Here is a 15,762-nt window from a genome sequence, read left to right as displayed (position 1 = left end):
TTCAGGAGAGAGAAAGAAGAGAGAGATTTTGGCAAGGATTTTCGGATTTTAATTTTTATTACTACTGTAGTATACATTTCCCGCCAATTTCTTTTTTAGGTGTTACTGTTGACTTTAAGAGTAAGTTGTTTATTTTGAGTACTTTCTTTAGAAGAGGTTTCGTGGTGTAGTTGGTTATCACGTCAGTCTAACACACTGAAGGTCCCCAGTTCGAGCCTGGGCGAAGCCATTTTTCCCCCGTTTTTTGTATTTTAAATTCTTAATGCGCTAATGAAAAGCTAAAGGGAGGGAATTGAAGTTGATTACATCATAGCCTTTGAAATACTTCATTCTATGAAGGAAAAAAAAAAAAAGGGTTCTAAGGGCCTCTTTGCTTTTAAACTTGACTTAGAAAAGGCTTATGTTAGGCTAGAGTGGCCCTTCATAAAACTTTGTTAGCAGTCCTTAAACTTCCCTAAAGCTCCATTTCTCTTATCATGTCTTGCATCACCCCTGTCACTTCAAAAATCCCTATCAATGACAAGCTGTCACACCATATCACTCCCTCTAGAGGTATTAGACAAGGGGGCCCTCTGTGGTCCCCTTACATTTTCATTCTCTATCTTGAATACCTCTTCAGAATGATTCATGATGAATCTCACAAGAAGAATTGGATGCCCTTCAGATTCAGAGGGGGTAGTACTCTAATATCACATCTCCTCTTTGCTAATGATGTGCTGCTATTTGGGGTGGCTAATAAGAAAACTCTACTGTCTTTAACTTAGACTGAAAAAAATTTGTGCTCTTTCTGGCCAGAAGATAAATGAAGACAAGAGCCAAATCTAATTCTCAAAAAACACCCCAATTAGCTAGCATTGTGGATGACTTTGAACAAGCCTTAAATGTGACTAAATAATCAACTAATCTAGGCACATATCTGATCCCCTGTCTGAGAAAAAACCCACTAAAGCCCAGTTGTATAAAATCATTGAGAAAATGGGGAAAAAGCTTGCAGCCTGGCAAACAAACACTCTTTCAAGGGGATGGAAACTGATCCTACTCTAATCAACCCTTCTCTTTATCCCTAGACACCAAATGGCTTGTCTAAAGTTTCCCAAATACATTACAAATAAACTAGACTCCATTTGTTCAAATTTCCTTTGGGGAGGGGGAGGAAACTCCTTTACTAAGAAAATAACTTGGGTCTCTTGGAGAAATGTTTGTCAAGAAAAAAGAGAAGGGAGGTCTGGGTTTTCTCAATCATGATGAATTGAACAAGCTTGGATTGGCAAGACTGTGTTGGATGTTAGATGGGAAAACAAACTACGTAAGGAAGATTTTGTTTGAAAAGTATGTGAGGAATAAAGGATCCCACATTTGGAATGCCTTAGGGAAAGGTTGCTGGGATCTTTTCAAAGATAGCCTCAACTAGAAACCAGGAAATGGTGACACCATCAACTTTTGGGATGATGCATGGCTTCATGCAGAGAATATCAAAATAAAACTATTAGGTCCTCTGACTATCTCAGCTCAATCTCAAACCCTGAGCTCTCTCCCAATCCACTCAAAACAGGAGTTAGTAGAAGACTAGAAGCAATTCAATTCTAACTGTTGGGGTTTGGTGAATCTGACTCACTGCGGAAACAACCCCGACCCAAGGAACCACTCGCAATTAATAAAACCATAAAGCATAACAAATAATCACAAAAGGGTAAAATCGGAATTTACCTTTGAAGCGTGCTTCGCCCTCAAAGTCGGGCTCTTACTTGAAAGCTCGAGCTCCGAAAATACGCGAGCCTCCTGCGGAAATCCACCCACAAAAACTACTAGCGACTTTTAGGTCCGTTACCTCGAGGTTAGCGAGGTCCGACCAAAACCCGAGTATTATATGAGTTTAAGAGTTTTTGCTAATGCAATGCTCTATTGAACTCCTACTCAAGCACTCTTCCCAAAAATCCAAGATGGGTATTTATAGGCAAGAGGGAGAGTGGGAATTTCTATCCCATCAATGTGGGATCATGAAATTCCTCAATTTATTTTAAAGTTAAATTAAAATAAATATGCAAACTAATAATAAATCTACATGTGGCACTGTAGGCGTCGTTCGAAGTGCGTCTACGTTAAAGCATGTGGTGAATATGCTTGGCCCTCTTAGGAAGTGGGAATTGACGTATACGATTAGGGACAAATAAAGTAGGGAGCCGCCAACAAGTTTTTAAGGAACATGTAAACCGTTCACGGATCATAAAAGGCAACCACGAATAAGGGACAATGAAGGCAACAACGATTGACCCGTGAAGATTACCCCATTCATAATCCATGAGATTACTAACTCCATATGGTTCGGAACCACGAAAGGAGGATCGGGGATGATGGTACGAAGTGAGTCATGGAGTCACATTCGCTCGTATTGGTCTCTACTCGATTCTTATAGTGAAAAGTGATTCCTGCGATCTCAAAAGAATGCAAACAAAATATTCAATTTGCTCCAAACTATTATTATGCTAAATTGGTTTAATATTAATGCAACATATAATTCTAAAAAATTAGTGATCACTTGAATTGAATAACAAGATTAAAAAGGATCCTAAATCGGTTGTCCAAATTATCTTATTAGGCGTGATTTTTAATTACATATTCCATTTAAACATGCAATATGGTGATCATAATAATAAAAGAATAAACATTAATATTGGAAGCAATTTAACAATAATAGCGTTAGTCAAATCGAATAATAAATAAACCTAATCATGATACTAGCAATATAAAAATAAAATAAGTAATTAAATTAATTAATTACTCACATTCCGCACGTTCCTTTAAATTGCTACATCATGAATAAACTGTTAGTTACTTCAATAAAAAAAAATATAAAGTAAATGAAAATTAAATTAAATTAAATAAAAAGTAGAGTTGATTTGGTCCAAACCATCAGTCATTTGTACCTTTCACGCCTTGGTTTAAGGACGGAACCTCGGGTTAAGTATAGACTCCTTGGAGCGCTTAGGGGAATTATTATGGAAGAATAAGGAGGATAGAAATTAGGTTAAAGAGGGATAAGAGAATGATTTTTGGTGTAAGGTGAGAGAGAATGATTATTGGTGTCCCGAACTGCAGAAAGGGAGGTCCTATTTATAGGGAAAATAAGCAGAGGGAACACACGGAACCCTAAAAAGATAAAAACCCTAAAAAATAACACTGTGTCACGGCAAAGAGCACCGTGACACGGTGCCAGGCACCGTCAGACGGGGGAAGATCTCGTGACACGGGGGAAAACTGAGTGACGCGGGAAATAATAAGGTTACGGGAAGTGAAAACGCGTTTAGGGATTACGCGAAGAAAACACGGAGCAATCCTGTGTCAGGGGATGTGCACCGTGACACGGGAAGACATGTCGTGACACGGCATTGTCCACCGTGACACAGTGCATCATGCCGTGTCACGGTGTAAAAAGTACGCTGAAATTACACGGAATATCCCCGAGACACGGGAAATTACACCGTGAGACGGTGCAAAATCCCGTGACACTGTGGATTAAATGTGCAGAATTATACAAAAATGGCATCGTGTCACGGGAGTAAGCCCCGTGACACGTCAGCATTTGTCGCGTCGCAGCGTTTTAGCTACTGCGCGGTAATTTAAGTTTTTTACCCGTTTTTAAAATAATCATAACTTTTGATCCGTAACTCCGAATAAGGAATATAATATATCATTGGAAATATTATCAAGTATACTTTCCAACCCAATTAAAATTAGGTCAAAATGATTTGTAAATTTTAAGATATGGCCGTTTTAGTGGAAGGGTGTCGGTTTTAGGCCGAGTTTAGTGTTTTGCTCATATCTTTTTTGTTATAGCTCGGAATTGGGCTTATGATATATGGTTGGAAATCTTATTTAAAGGCCTATCCAACAAAATAATAATTAGATCAAAATTGTATAGCCATAAACTCAGTTTCTCTCGGTTTTGCGATGTGGACACGAAAAGTGGAAAATAGGTTATGGTTTAGGGAAATGAGCTAGAAATTGGATTGGTTCATGAAATATATTGGATAGAACATGGATTTAAGAACTCCAAAGATTAAATACTCAACCCAACCAATAATGGCGGTGAAAGGTGTTCATCAACGGGTTTGGTTTTGGGGAGACATTTTTAGGTGTCTACAAGCACTATTACATGTAAAGGGTGGTGAGGAACACTTGGAGAGTAGGGGACCATACTTGCTCCCCACTCAATACTCTCCTTGTACCACATGTCCCTCACCCCACTTGCTTCCCATGTTCTCCCACATGCTTCGGCCCTACTACCCGCCCCATAGGGCCCCCCGTAGCCCAGCCAAAGCCCAGCCCCGCACTTAGAGATGCGGGCTGCTGCTGTGGGCCTGTGGCTAGCAAGCCACGCACTCCAAGTGCGGGTTGCTGCCTTGCGTGTGCTCGTGGCTGCTAACTGCTTCTAGCACGCTGTAGACACCCATTTGTGTCTCCCCAAAACCAAACCCAGTGATGAGTATCTTTCACGTCGAATCATAATCGAATGAAGTGAAAGTGTGGAAAGTTTAGTGTTGCGGATAGTTTTAATTTCTTTTCTCTTCTCTCTGTTTTTGAAAACTTATTTTAAGAAAACAGCCAATCCAGTTTGGTTGGTCCATGATATGGGTCCAATAGTAGGGTAGTTGAATAGGGCTTGACAAGAGCTTTCCAACGATATATTATAAGCCCAATTCCGATGAATATTGAGGAAGTTATGGCCAATTTACTAAACTGGGCCTGGTTTGAGTCTTATATGCGGCCCAATGATCTAGAGGAGGGCCTAATATGATTCATCATTCCTAATGGAATTAAAAATGGTTTTAGTCTTCTAGATTCTTCTAGAAGGTTCTTTTTATTCCTAATTCAATTAGCATTGATAAATTGACTTTTGTTGACTTTCCAGAGTTTTAATTAAAATCAAAGAACATTTTTTAGGAAAAGATACGATTTTATCCTCCTGTACGGCAAAATTTATCTGATTTTAGAAAACGCGTCAAAAACAGGATTAGCGCCTAACGCCAGACATTGGCGCCTGGCGCTAATGTTGGCGCCAGCTCTGTTTTACGTGCGCCAGACTCTGTTTTGATATTTTATCTTTTTGGCTAATTTTCTCTATAAATAACGTATTAAAAACTCCGTTTTCATTCACCGGTTTTCAATTATAATCATCTAAAAACCAGATTTCACCAATTCTCTCTATTTTTATTCATCAACTCTCATCAAGATTCTCTTGATTACTCTCTCTTTCTCTTTTCTAAACTAGCTTTTCAAATACAAAATTCCGCATACATTAGCATTAGACACACCTAGCCATATTCGAAGTTGCCTTCATCCTAGACGTGAAAGGTTTAATTTTTGAGGATTTGGTCCCAAATCTATCTTTCAATTATTTAATTTAATTGTTTGATTTTATTATTTTCCTTGAAGTTACTAACGTGTGTATTTTGTTATTAGAAAGAGGTACGAGGCATCAAAGTAAGTACTTTAATGGTTTTATTGATGTTATGATGTAGAAATCATGTTTAGATTGTTATTATGATTCCTAGTATCATGTCTAGGGTAATTTTAATATTAATTATGATTTCTATGATGCTTCCTATGTTCTTCATAATATTTATTCATGTTAGTATCATGTTAGGGATAAAGATTTGATTTTTATTGCTTAGTGACATGCTAGGGTTTGTTATTAATCTTGTTAGTATCATGTCTAGGATCTTGCTATTATTATGCTTTAAATTGATCATGATTATTATTATTATGACGATTATGATGATTATTATTATGATTATGATTATTATAATTATTATTATGATGATTATTATTATGATAATTGTTTTTATGATTATGAATATTATGATTATATTTATTATTATTATCGTTATTTTTATAATTGATGATTATTATGATGATTATAATTATTATTTTATATATTATGTTGCTTGATATTTTTATTGTTATTGCTTGATCACGCCTTTCATGCATGTTTAAAGGGAATTTTGTACTTGTAATCACGCTTAATAAGATAATTAATAATCTTGTTTAGGGTTAATGTGATTAAAATTCAAGTGATCGCCAATAATAGTTTTATTTGTGCATTAAATTCAACCAACATAGATAAACAGGTTTAGGGTTAATCATATTAATTGCATGTTAGTCAAAAAGCGCACATGAATACGATCTGAACAAAGTAGAGGCCTATTATTAGGGCAGGTTCAATCTCTTTTAGGTTGGATTTGTACCTTCATCCCCGAACCCTCATTTGGTTCTAGACCTTATGGAGTTGACGATCTCTTGGATCGTTAAGGGGTGTAACCTTCACCTCGTGAACGGTTTACAAGTTCCTAAAAAAACTTGTTGGCGACTCTTTTGCTCTATCTTTTTCCCTTTTGGACGCCACCGTACTTTAGTGTATGATCACAGTGGGGTTCAAGCAAGGGGATTAACGTTTGAGGCATGTGGGAAGTAGCGCCAGGGGACAGAGCATTGGCGCCATGATTTTAACTATAGCGCCAGACGCCAGCATTGGCGCCAGGCGCTACAGCTAAAATTTGGCACCAGTCTCTGTTTGCTGGCGCCAACTTCCCCCAATACTGAGCCAGAAATATGCGTTCTAATTTCAATCGGTTTTTTGTGTTGTTTGCTCGATCCTACTTCCTGATTGAATTTTTTCTCATTTTTCTGAAACCCATATGTGTTCTACATATGGACATAACCCCCTGGGAATTCATGCTCCATCTACCTGATTGAACGCTCTGTGCAACAAAGGGTACATCCGAGATTGTTGAATTCACCAAACCATGGAAGCGAGTTTTTTCTAAAACTCGCGGTGTCCCATCCACTCGCGCCAACCCTTCACGGTTAGGCTTCCGCGCGGTGCATCCGGACAATTAACCATGGACCCTCTATTGACTAAACCATATCCCTAACTTTAGAGAACTAGAGCCATGGTTAGGTTGAAAACTCATTGCATCATATTGTGCCTAATTAACTAATTGCGCATTAATTGTTGTGCATATATACTATGATTTCTTAACCATTTGTTTGACTTGTGTTGAGATTAAATAAATCAATGACTTAAAGAACTTTGCCTAATTAACTAATTAATTAATTAATTTGAGTCAATAAAGTCTAATATTTTAATCAGAATTGACCTAGTACGACTTTAGGCATACCCTTGTTGATTAATAACACCGAAAACAGGTCCAGATTGAAGCTCCAGCATTGGCGCCAAAGTCTGGACTGTAGCGCCACTCTATGGAGTGTGGCGCCTGGCGACAGCTCTGTCGTCTGGCGCTACACTACACATTGCAACGCCAGTCCTGTCGTTTTGCCGACAATTCGGATTATTGATTGAGTCATCACCTAGTGTCTAATTAATCAATTTGCTAAATATTTTGGTTAATTTTTACTGTCAATAATGCCTTGTTAAGTCATTAATTTAGTCTAGTCACTAAGTCCCATGGTCATAACACGAGTCGTAACATGTCACCTACACTCACTAGTCTTAGCACGCACTTCGAGTATGTATCACCATGACCATGTCTTAGGTTCATGCATGAGTCGGCCTTTTCCATCATTTGAGTTGGGGTACATTCTATTCCTAATTCTTCATATCCCTCCACCTACATCATCCTTCTTCACATTCTATTCCAACCTTTCTTTGCCTCCTCCATCCATTGCATGTTAAATAAAGTTTGAGTCAAATAATTAACAATGAGTATCCCCAAATTCCTTTTCCACAATACTTGGTCGAGGAGAGAAGGGAGATTAATCAAGGACAACCGCTTTATTCAAGTCTCGCTTTTTGGATAAACCGATTCGTCAAAAGAGGAAAGGCTAAGAAGATAATGGCAACTCAAGAAGAAGTCAATGATCTTAAGAACCAATTGGCTACTGTGACTGAGACACTAAAACTTCTCGCACTTAAGGTCGATGATCCCGTGAAGCAACAACAGATGGATCTCATGCAAGAGAGTCTAAGCAAGCTGTCTAGTGACTATAAATTTCAGGGCATGAGTTCGCAAGGGGTCTCGCTGGACAAGGAACTTCTTCCGCATAAGTTCAACGCCACTGACATCCCTAAATTCAAGGCTACAGATAACCCTTACTTCCATCTAAGAGCTTTCGAAACTATAATGAACATAAAGGGTATCGATAAGAAGGTTTTTCCCTCTCTGTTCTCACTGTCTCTTGAAACCGTATGCCAACAATGGTTCTTCTCCCTTGACAAGGAGAAAACCTCTACCTGGGAATCGATAGTAAACGTCTTTGTTGATAGGTACAAGTGCAATATTCAAGTTGAAATTGACCATAGACAACTTGAGATGCTAAGACAAAAGAGAATGAAGGCTTTACTTCTTTCTTTAATAAATGGAGGGAAACTTCCGCCAAGATGATTGAGGTCCCCACCGAAAAGGAGTCTGTGAGGATGTTTATCAAGAATCTCCAAGAAAAGCATTCAAAGCACTTAAAATATCAACATAACTTGAATACTTTCAAGGCCGTTTATGACACCGGAATTGAAATTGAAGACGACCTCGCAAAGCAAAAAGCTACTAACAATAGTAACCACGGTGGCTGGAAAGGAAAGAAGAACGACAATCCTTCTTCTTCCGAAAACGCCCACTCTAGTAATAATGTTAGTACCTTTGACCATGATGATGTCTTAGCCATGGACAATCAAGGATCTAAAAGGAAACCCAGGCGAGAGTTCACAACCATTGGAATGACCTACGATGCTGCTTTCGATCGTCTCTATGATCGAGGATTAATCAAACCTATTGGCCCTACCAAGGATCCAACACCAGAAAATCGATCTTTGAGATGGAATCCAAACTCCTATTGCAAGTACCGTCGAGGGCGCGGTCATACTATTGATGAATGCTACAGGTTTCAAAACCTCATTCAAGATCTCATAGAGGCAAATAAGATCCCATCGCCTCTAGCTAGCGAGAAGACTGGATGATGTCGGAGCAAACAACACAAGACAAGAGGCGAGCTTCAATGACAAGATTTCATGACCTCTTTTTCTATTTCTTTTTCATTTTTTCTTTTCCTCAATAAGTCTAGCATAGGCACCTTTTCTTTTCCTTTAGATTAATTTTGTAGTCTTTTTTCCTTTTCTTTTAATAAAAATGAGCATTTATTTTCTTGCATATGATCATTTCATTATATTGCATTAAAAAATAATAAAAAATAAATAAAAAAAAAACCATGTCGAATCGAGCGCAAGGTATACCAATGATTTGAGGCACCCCTTGTAGCCACATCATATCTCCTTTCGCCCTTCAATTATACAATCCTTTCTTCATAAACCACTTTGAGCCTTGTCTAACGATAGACCCTTCTTTTTTCAACCTACATCTACCTAACCTTGGGATGGGATGGCGTGCAACTTATGCAATTCTAAAGAAAGCTTGAGCGAATTCGAAAGAAAGCAATAGCAAAAAATAAGCAATAATAAAAAACGAAAACAAGTGTACAAAAGGGTAAGTGTTCCAATGTCTTTGATATGAAAGTATCTTCGATAAGAACATGTCTCAGATTGCGTCTCTTATCGAGTGCTCGGTACCGTGCCTGAGAAACATGAATGCCAAGTGAGTGATAGACCGCATGATCGGAATTTCCCACACTTATGAAAATAAAATAAATGCTAAAGCAAAAAGAGCTAAAAAAGAATAAGAAATTCAAGCATGAAAATATAAAGATTCAAAAGCGAGGATGCACACCTTGGGGGCTTATCTAGGGTCTTGAGCCTTTATCCCCTTCTTCTTCAAACCTTTAGCCTAACCACGTTACAACCCTTAAAAAGACCTTTTTGAGGTATACACACTTGTGCGAGGTTTGGCTAGAGCTACGTTCGGCCTGATTCCTAACGGATACGTTGGCAACTTCACATCGAGGTGCGGCCGTAATAGACATGCATTCATATTCACATTCACACACTTACACCATGATCATATCAAAGGATATCCTACGCTCATCCCTATTTACTTAGAGCTAGACTTGGGGGCTTGATCCTTATATCATTAGCTTACCTAGCCTAAGAGTCACCACCATTTGACTCTTTTTAATAATATCTTTTCACACACTTAGCCTTTGCGGCCTAACTTTATAATCACTTTCACACACCGCACACATACATGACCAAATATATTTCCCTTAGGAACCCTTTGTCATGAAATCTTAACGCTGAAGCATGCTTCGTCAAAATCACTCATCAATCATAATCATCATTGCATCACAAAGTATGAAGTGCTTAGCCTCCGTGCCTAAGTTACCCAAATACTTTCATCAAGGAGTCAACAGTTGAGATAGCCTAGGAGGAATTAATCCTTGAACCTTGAGAGATAGTATCAAACAACATTTGACTAAGCTCATTCAACATGCATCTTCAAAACTTCGATTCTTTTTCGCGTCTTTTCTTTTTCGGGAGAAAGTCGGTACCCTCCACAAAAATGACGGAAAATTTTTGCTTTTCTGCATTTTCGAGTCGCACGATCACATTACAATGCACACACGAGTCATGAGTCACACGTGTCATTTCACTTTGAGTCGAGTCAACCTCGAGTCAATCATATCGAGTCAAGTTTATACCTTGAGTCGTGTCAAGTCGATGAGTCAAGCAACATTAAACCTTAGGTCAACCCTAAGATAATTTTAAGCCTTAGGTCAACCCTAAGATGATTAAAGAAATTTCCAAAGTTCTATAGTAAAAAATAAATACAGGTGCAGCAGAATAGGGAAGACCCTACTCCAATTCTTGGCGCCAGAAATATTTCAGCAACGACAGAGCTCGAAGCCTCTCAGAAAGGTGATTTCGACTTCATACAACAATTTCGGGTTCCTTGGTACGCCAGTTAGCCCCTATAAGCAATTTGACATGATTAAGTAGTCAGTTTGATTACAATTGCAATAAGTGATCGACCTGATGAAAGATCGTCTCACTTAGCTTAAAGCGCCTAATCACGGAGACACCGACATACTGGTTTTAGCGGAATAAAGTTCAGGCAAGCTTTAGAGATCGAAAAACGTTGGTCTTCGGAAATTTTTTCTTCAAGACATTATCGCAACAAACGTTCAAGTACTGAAGCTCTATTGTTCAGAGACGCGTGAACATTTCCATCAGAAGCTCTTTTGCTCCAGAGACGCGTGGGCATATCACCGAAGCTCTATTGTTCAGAGACGCGTGGACATTTCATTGAAGCTCTTTTGCTTAGAGACGCGTGGGCATATCATTCAAAAGCTCTATTGTTCAGAGACGCGTGAACATTTCCATCAAAGCTCTTTGCTCCAGAGACGCGTGGACATTTCCTTTCAAAGCTCTTTTGTTCAGAGACGCGTGGACATTTCTTTCAAGCTCTTTTGTTCAGAGACGCGTGGACATTTCCTTTCAAAGCTCTTTTGTTCAGAGACGCATGGACATTTCTTTCAAAGCTCTTTTGCTCAGAGACGCGTGGGCATCCTATTATCAAGCTCTTTTGTTCAGAGACGCGTGGACATTTCCTACAAGCTCTTTTGCTCAGAGACGCGTGGGCATCCTATTATTAAACTCTTCGTTCAGAGATACGTGGACACATCATTCAGAAGATCATATCAAAAAGAAGCTCTTTGTTCAGAGACGAGTGAACATCAAAACAGCGGGATGGCATTCTCTAGCTTGTAGGAGGTCATCAAAACAGCAGCATCAAATCGGTTACTTTCAGAGACGTGTGCTCGACGGTGCAAGATACGCATTTCTTAACTCTTTTATTTGTTTAACTAATGCTAGTTTTGCAGGTATCGGCGTTACAAGATTGATTTAGGATCGCAGAACGTTCTGAATCATTCTCCGTCCCTATCGTTACTTTGGCTTTCGTTTTCGAAACTCGCGTTTCTCCAAACTCAGTCAAAGTGGGGGCTTCTGTAGACACCCATTTGTGTCTCCCCAAAACCAAACCCGGTGATGAGTTCCTTTCACGTCGAATCATAATTGAATGAAACTAAAGTGTGGAAAGGTCTAGTGTTGCGGAAAGTTTTATTTCTTTTCTCTTCTCCCTGTTTTTGAAAACTTTATTTTAAGAAAACAGCCAATCCAGTTTGGTTGGTCCATGATATGGGTCCAATATTGGTGTAGTTGGATGGGGCTTACAAAGACCTTTCCAACGATATATTACTAAACTGGGTTCGGTTTGAGCTTTATGTACGGCCCAATGATCTAGGGGAGGGCCTAATATGATTTATCAGTCCTAATGTAATTAGGAATGGTTTTAGTCTTCTAGAACATTCTAGAAGGTTCTTTTCATTCCTAATTCAATTAGGACTCTTCAGAGTTTTAATCAAGATCAAATAGCATTTTTGATGGAATTATATTATTTTATCTTCCAGTACGGGAAATTTATCAGATTTTCGAAAACACGTTAAAAATCAGTTTGGCGTCCAACCCCAGGCCTTGGCGCCTGGAACCAGGATTGGCGCCAGGCGCTAGCCATTGGCGCCTGGCGCTAGCCACTGGTGCTGGCGCCAACTAGCCAGGGCTGGCGCCAAGGTTGTTTTTCGATCTTCAGACTCTGTTTTGTTAAATTATCTTTTTTGGCTGATTTTCTCTATAAATATCGTATTAAAAACTCCGTTTTCATTCACGAATTCTCATCAACAATTAGTTTTAATTAGCTTTCATCAACTCTCTTCATTCACAAGTTTTCTTTCATCGATTCTTAATTAAAAACATTCTTTCTTTTAGCATTCTTTTCAATTCTTTCTTGCTTTTTAATACAAAATTCCGCATTCGCAAGATCTAGAAACACCTAGCCATATTCGAAGTTGTCTTCGCCCTAGACGTGAAAGGTTTAATTTCTGAGGGTTTGGTCCCAAATCTCTCTTTCAATTATTTAATTTAATTGTTTGTTTATTATTTTCCTTGAAGTTACTAACGTGTGTATTTTGTTATTAGAAAGAGGTACGAGGCATCAAAGTAAGTGCTTTAATTGATTTATTGATATTATGATGTAGAAATCATGTTTATATTGTTATTATGATATTCCTAGTATCATGTCTAGGTTAATTTTAATATCAAATATGATTGTTATGATGCCTTTTATTCTCTTCCTAATATTTATTCATGTTAGTATCATGTTAGGGCTAAAGATTTGATTTTTATTCCTTAGTGACATGCTAGGGTTTGTTATTAATCTTGTTAGTATCATGCCTAGGATCTTACTTTTATGATTTAACATGAATATGGTTATAATTTTATGATGATTATTATTGTTATTTATTATGTTGCTCGATATGCATATTATTTTATATTTATTGCTTGATCACGCCTTTTATGCATGCTTAAAGGGAATTTGGTACTTGTAATCACGCTTAATAAGATAATTAATAATCTTGTTAGGTTAACTTTGATTATAATTCAAGTGATCGCCAATAATAGTTTATTTGTGCATTAAATTCAACCAACATAGATTAAACAGGTTTAGGGTTAATCCTATTGATTGTATGTTAATCAGAAAGCGCACATGAATACGAGCAGAATAAAGTAGAGGTCTATTATTAGGGCAGGTTCAATCTCTTTTAGGTTGGATTTGTACCTTCATCCCCGAGCCCTTATTTGGTTCATGAAATTATGGAGTTGACGATCTCTTGGATCGTTAAGGGGTGTAACCTTCACCTCGTGAACGGTTTACAAGTTCCTTAAAAACTTGTTGGCGACTCTTTTGCTCTATCTTCTTCCCTTTTGGACGCCACCGTACTTTAATGTATGATCACAGTGGGGTTCAAGCTAGTGGGATTTTTAAAGGCTTGAAACTATTCCCTACAGTTATGCTACTGAGAGCTGTTGGAAGCTAAAGGAGGATATCCAACATTTGATTGATAACAACAAGCTTCCCATGCCTCCAGTTAACAAGAAGAGCGAGTGATGATAAAGGAAACAACGCAAGACAAGAGGCGAGCTTCAACGACAAGATTTCGTGTCCTCTTTTTTCTATTTCTTTTTTATTTACCCTTTCCCCAATAAGTCTAGCTTAGGTACCTTTTTATTCTCCTTAGATTTATTTTGTAGGATCATTATATATTTTCTTTTAATAAAATGAGCATTTATTTCCTTATATATGATCATTTCATTTCATTACATAAAAAAAAAAAAAAAAAAAAAAAAAAAAATCCATGTTGAATTAAGCACAAGGTATACCAATGATTTGAGGCACCCCTTGTAGCCACATCATATCTCCTTTCACCTTTCTAATATACAATCCTTTCTTCATAAACCACTTTGAGCCTCGTATAACGATAGACCTTTCTTTTTTCAACCCACATCATACCTAACCTTGGGATGGGATGGTGTGTAACTTATGCAATTCTAAAAAAAAAAAGCTTGAGTGAATTTAAAAAATTAAAATAGCAAAAATAAGCAAAAATAAATAAATAAAGTGTACAAAAGGGGAAGTGTTCCAATGTCTTTGATATGAAAATATCTTCGATAAGAACACGTCTCAGATTGCGTCTCTTATCGAGTGCTCGGTACCGTTCCTGAGAAACATGAATGCCAAGTGAGTGATAGACCGCATGATCGGGATTGCCCACACTTATTAAAATGAAATAAATGCTAAAGCAAAAGAAAGAGCTAAACAAGAGTAGAAAACCTCAAGCATAAAAGTATAAAGATTCAAAAGCAAGGTTGCACACCTTGGGGGCTTATCTAGGGTTTTAAGCCTTTATCCCCTTCTTCTATAACCTTTAGCCTAACCACGTTACAACCCTTAAAAAGACCTTTTTGAGGTATACACACTTGTGCGAGGTTCGGCTAGAGCTACGTTCGGCCTGATTCCTAACGGATACGTAGGCAACCTCACATCGAGGTGCGGCCGTAATAAACATGCATTCATATTCACATTCACACACTCACACCATGATCATATCAAGGGATCTCCTGTGCTCATCCCTATTTACTTAGAGCTAGACTTGGGGGCTTGATCCTTACATCATTAGCTTACCTAGCCTAAAGAGTCACCATCATTTGACTCTTCTAAAAATAATATTTTCTCCACACAGTTAGCCTTTGCGGCCTAACTTTAGTGTCACTTTCACACACCGCACAGATACATGACCAAATATACTTTTCCTTAGGAACCCTTTGTCATGAAATCTTAACATAACGCTGAAGCATGCCATGTCACATCACTCATCAATCATAATTGTCATTGCATCACGAAGTATGAAGTGCTTAGCCTCCGTGCCTAAGTTACCAAATACTTTCATCATTGAGTCAACAATTGAGATAGCCTAGGATGGGTTAATCCTCGCACCTTGAGAGATAGTATCAAACAACATTTGGCTAAGCTCATTCAACATGCACTTTTAAAAACTTCAATTCTTTTTCGCGTCTTTCTTTTTCGGGAGAGAGTCGGTACCCTCCACAAAAATGACGAAAATTTTTTGTTTTTTTGCATTTTTGAGTCGCACAATTACAACACAATGCACACACAAGTCATGTACACATTGAGTCATGTCGTGTCATATAACCTTGATTTGAATCTAACACATGTGTCAAACAGTTTGAGTCGAGTCAACCTCGAGTCAATCATAGCGAGTCAAGTTTATGCCTTGAGTCGTGTCAAGTCGATGAGTCAAGCAACATTAAACCTTAGGTCAACCCTAAGATAATTGAAGAAATTGGCAAAGTTCTATAGTCAAAAATAAATACAGGTGCAGCAGAATAGGGGAGACCCTACTCCAGTGCCGGACGAAAACATCTAGCGTCTGGCAATAGATTTC

At 38.1% G+C, this 15,762-nt stretch overlaps 1 non-coding gene across 1 annotated transcript; it reads left to right on the top strand.

Annotated features, from left to right (window-relative positions):
• The first annotated feature begins 155 nt into the window (after positions 1 to 155).
• TRNAV-AAC (transfer RNA valine (anticodon AAC)) lies at positions 156 to 229 on the top strand. The gene has a single exon. It is a non-coding gene; the product is annotated as a tRNA-Val (tRNA).
• Positions 230 to 15,762: the final 15,533 nt, after the last annotated feature.

The sequence above is a fragment of the Chenopodium album genome, chromosome 5 (genome assembly GCF_948465745.1).
Source record: "Chenopodium album chromosome 5, dcCheAlbu1.1, whole genome shotgun sequence".
NCBI classification, from domain to species: Eukaryota; Viridiplantae; Streptophyta; class Magnoliopsida; order Caryophyllales; family Amaranthaceae; genus Chenopodium; species Chenopodium album.
This window is presented reverse-complemented; position numbering and strand designations above follow the sequence as displayed.